At 46.1% G+C, this 4,514-nt stretch overlaps 1 non-coding gene across 1 annotated transcript; it reads left to right on the forward strand.

Moving 5' to 3' along the window:
• Positions 1–3,737: 3,737 nt before the first annotated feature.
• Positions 3,738–3,844, forward strand: LOC138565220 (U6 spliceosomal RNA). Its single transcript, XR_011301119.1, has one exon. It is a non-coding gene; the product is annotated as a U6 spliceosomal RNA (small nuclear RNA).
• Positions 3,845–4,514: the final 670 nt, after the last annotated feature.

The raw sequence follows: 4,514 nt of genomic DNA on the forward strand, positions 1-4,514 counted from the left end.
GACCACCTGTACTGGGTTACTTGACAGAGTTGAGATTGATCCCCCCCCCCCATCGCGGGTAGCGGCGTATTACCAGCCTGGGCTTGGAGTAATTGTCTGGCAAGGTCATCAGTGCGCTCTTTTGCCACAATGAGTTCCCTTCTTAGAGCATTAGTCTCTTGCCGAGCCGAATGCACCTCTGCTCTGAGTTCCCCCAAAAGCTGGGCTAGTTGATCCGTCTCAGAGGTTTCCATGACGCCCAGGTAGAGGTTTGTATGAGTCTTCCTGTTCTGTTGCGCTCACCTGGTCTCCACAGGGGCGCCGAACAGGACTGGCAGATCTGGTGTTAAATGGTTTCACGTGTCTCCTCTGTGTCCATGCCGTCAAGAAGGTGCGCCTAAATGGTTAAATTAAACGTTACCCAATAGTTAGGCGGAAGACCCACACCCACCTCCCGTGGTCTTCTGAAACCCCCTCATCTATGTCTCACCTTCATTTTAAGAATGGCAGGCTCTCCGTCCTGCAACAGTATGCAGGGGTGCGTAGAGTTCTAGGATCCAGTTACTTCACTGATCCTGCCGAGTCTCAGACAACGTTGATTCAATGGGCAAGTCTTTACCATCTATATGGTTCGCCAAAGAGTTCAAATTGCCCAAGTTTCACTTTGTTGTCTTTCCCTTGTAGGTTTCCCTTTAATGCGAAAGTTCGTAGAACGCAGAGTTGTTTTCCAAAAAAGGTAAGTTCACACCAGCGTTTTGTGATAAGTCTTTATATGCGCTATTGCTCTTCTGTGCAACTGAACTGCTGCTCTTGTATTGCAGGTGCTGTACCTCGCACCGCGTGGTGAAGACTAGCAGGATCGCTAGTAGGAGCGGCCTTCAGGTGAGTATGACGCTGCAATGAGATGACTGTTCACAGTGGCTTTTCCCCAATATGTGCTAAACTGATGTTTCTTCTTGCATCCGACAGGTGCGGCGACTCCGGAGCGGCGGGCGAAAGATGGGAGCGGTCGAGAGATGGAGGTTCATTGGTTCGTCGGAAAGAGCAGCTCTAAGGTAGGTATGAACGATGCGCTGGATAGCAATGTGGAATCCTTAACCAGCGCGGCTAACCTGATGTCTTTTCCTTCCTTTGCAGATTGCTCGAGAAGAAACTGGACTGGCGTTGTAGCAGACTGACCTGAAGGTAACAGACACAGTGAGCGTTATGCTGCAGGAGTGCAGAATAACGCGAAGTGTGTTCTGTACTGAAGGCGTGGTTTATATAGCCTTCAGAAAGTAGTCCCCAGGTAAAGTAGTCCCAGCAACCACACCCAAGCAAATGGTTCCCTAGGCAAGTAGTCCCTTCAGCCTGCCTCAGATTGGTCCACACATGCTTCACATGGTTTGAAACTTGCCATGTTGGTGATGGCAGCAGGAGCCTGGCGCCAACGGCGCCAGGACCAAGTCCAGGAGGCCCCTGAGAGAGTCTTTGGGGCCTTAAAGGCCCTCATGGAAGTCGAAGTCCTGGGCAGGTTGGTCTGCACCTGATGTGTGGGGGTATGGACCGTGACATGATGACGAAGTCGTATTCCGCAAAGAAGAGAGCCCAGCGGAGTTGGTGTGATGATTGCGCTTTAGCGGTCTTCAGATATTGTAGATTGTGATGATCCGTGGCGACGGTGACTGTATGTCTAGCTCCAAGAAGATAATATCTCCAGGCTTTGATTGCTGCCTTAATTGCTAGGATTTCTTTATCAGTGATTGTATAATTCAGTTCAAGGGCTGAAAACTTACAAGACCAGAATGCCACAGGATGCAACTGACCTTTTTCGGGGTCTCGTTGTGACAGGACTGCTCCCATTGCTATGTTGGAAGCGGGAGGGAGGGTGAGAGAGGGTGAGAGAGTGAGAGAGAGAGAGACAGAGAAAGAGAGAGAGAGAGAGAGAGAGAGAGAGAGAGCTAGAGAAGAAAGAGAAAATAAAGTATGGCATTCAGGGGCTATTTGTTTGTATGTAAAAGAAATGTGGCTTTTAATCAAGTGGAAAGAGGCTCTGTGGCTGGTATCTCAGCCTGTTGATGCTTTGTTGAGTTGCTTGGAACATGCAAGGAAGGAGACCTGAAGCACTCCGAACCAGGTTGCATGTCTCCAAGTTACTGAAATACCACAGACCTCCTCCCTGTGCCACAAAGTTCTGGGCATTGAGCTCTGCAGTTTTTCCCCACAAGTCGCCAAGCGCCCCAGAATTACTTTCTGAGAGTTGCTAGTTATTGCTACCCCACCTCAACCACTATATTTTCCCCAGATACTTGCTGCTGTGGAGTAAGCAGAGAGAAGGAGAGGGGCTGTGCTTATGCAAATCACCTGCCAGGATACTACCTGGGAGTTCATTCCATCTCTCCAGCTGACACCTGGGCAACGGCAGATAATTTGGAGAACAGACATATTCGGACATTCCACAAAGCAAAGGCTGGGCCATTGATTGGTGATCCCTTTATCCATGTCTCCCTAAGTTACCGAGGTCCAGAAAAATTCCACCCTCAACTCTCATAGAGAGGTCCTTGGCCTTGGCCGATCATAGCCAATCAGGGGAGTGAAGGGTCGGGGTGACCGCAAACTGCCTCACCTTTTCACTGCTTTCTACAGGGGTAATGCTTTTGCGGAAGGAGCCTGTACAAGTGATTTTGTTCTGCGCTGTGGGAAAGTGACATTTATCCACTAACATTAACCAAACTGCTTGCGCTGTTCAATGCACAAACATGCAGAGAAATCATTTTATGTTTTTTGGGGAAGGTCTGGAGGGTCCTGCTGATGATTTATTACGCTGTCTGCTACTCTTGCTTTTACATAGAGTCTTCAGGGCCCAGGAATGTTTAAGGCATACTGTATGCCCCTTCCTTACAATGAAAACTCTGTTGAAAGCCCAGAGTTAAATAGGAATGGATCTGTTAAGAAATGAAACAAAAAGCCTGCAAAAATGTCGACACGGGTAGTATTTGGGCTTACAATAAACTGACTCACAGTCAGATGTGCTATCCGTTGACCCACTGACCCCCTTACCTTTTGTGTAATACTTTTGCTCTCAGTAGGGTTGTCCAAAGTTCCCTTCTTAAAGCGGCTTTCTTATAAAATATCCTAGACCTACTTTTTGTGGCACACATGCCTCATATTCCGTTGCTCTTGATAAACTCACATCATCTCCCACCAATACAAGCTGTAAAAGATTTCCAGGGCTTATACAAGCAAACTAGACGTGGGTCGAATGGTTGAGCAATCCTTAAATCAGCAGCAAAGTTAACATTGAAATCAGCCTCAGAATCTTTTAAAGGATGGTCCAACATCTGTTGCTTGCAGGGCTCAATCGGACAGCCTCTGGTGCTGACGCCTTAAGCCACCTCCTGTTCTTGCCTTGTCCTTGATACAGCCATGGGCCCACATACACTCAGAGGTACAGAGATTTTCTCATGTCTATGGGTCTATTGTGATGCTCTCAGGCTTGCATCACCCAGCCATTGTGATGGGGAGGGGGTGTCAATTTGCAAGCATCCTGGAGCATGAATCATTATATCTTTAAATATAATTGGCATTAAACCAAACCCTTTAGGACCAGATCAATACAGCAGCAAAGAATGCTTATTCATTGTTGTTTGCCTCTTCATTTCATACCATCCGATATCTAAGTGGTGTTTGGACTTTCTGCCCTCTGACATAAGGACATTTGGTATGGCAAACCTTTGACCAGAGGTCCTAATCAATGGTTTGATTGACTCTCCCTTTGCGTTTGCTTCAGCAACACATGTACTAATATTGGAATGATAATGGAAAAATTAAATTGCCCCCTGCTCTAAAGGATGACACGCACATTCGTAAAGCATTCACTATTTTTGGCACATTACAGGACAGAAACATTCCTAATTTGCAAGTCTTTATTTTTTAATACATCTTTTTAATGAAGATTGAAATTGTATGTTCGTACATATTACACAACAACACAATACATTTTGCACCAAATACAACACTAATGCCTCAGGAGCCTTTTACTTGCGAGTCCTATTGACTGAATGAACAGCCCCGTCCCCTTCAATTTCTTGACTTGTACTTTTAGAAGTGGCACGCTTCTTTTGTTTTTTTATCCCATTCTACCAAACCCAGTATTATCACTTTCTCCCTTGTTCGTGTTAATTTCTTTATATCAGTGTAAACTGTTTTAAGGTGCTATTTGAAAACATCGCTCTGAACTACAGCTTTACTTGCTTCTAGGCCTTAATCTTTAATTGGGGCTGAGCAGGGTACTCAGGATTTGGCTGCTTTTAGTTGGTTGATTTCTTTTTTTATTTCTGTAACTTTCAAACAGTCCCCTTGTGGAATACCATTGTCACAACGTGCTGCAGTGCATGAAAACCATAAATTAATGGTAGGGAGGGGGAGAGTGAGAAGGAGAGGAAGAGGAGGGTGGAGAGGAGGGAGAGAGAGAGAGAGAGAGAGAGAGAGAGAAAGAGAGAGAGAGAGAGAGAGAAAGAGAGAGAGATAGAGAGAGAATAAAATATGGCATTCAG

The sequence above is a fragment of the Ambystoma mexicanum genome, chromosome 1q, assembly GCF_040938575.1.
Source record: "Ambystoma mexicanum isolate Mex_15411 chromosome 1q, UKY_AmexF1_1, whole genome shotgun sequence".
In the NCBI taxonomy this organism is placed as follows: Eukaryota; Metazoa; Chordata; class Amphibia; order Caudata; family Ambystomatidae; genus Ambystoma; species Ambystoma mexicanum.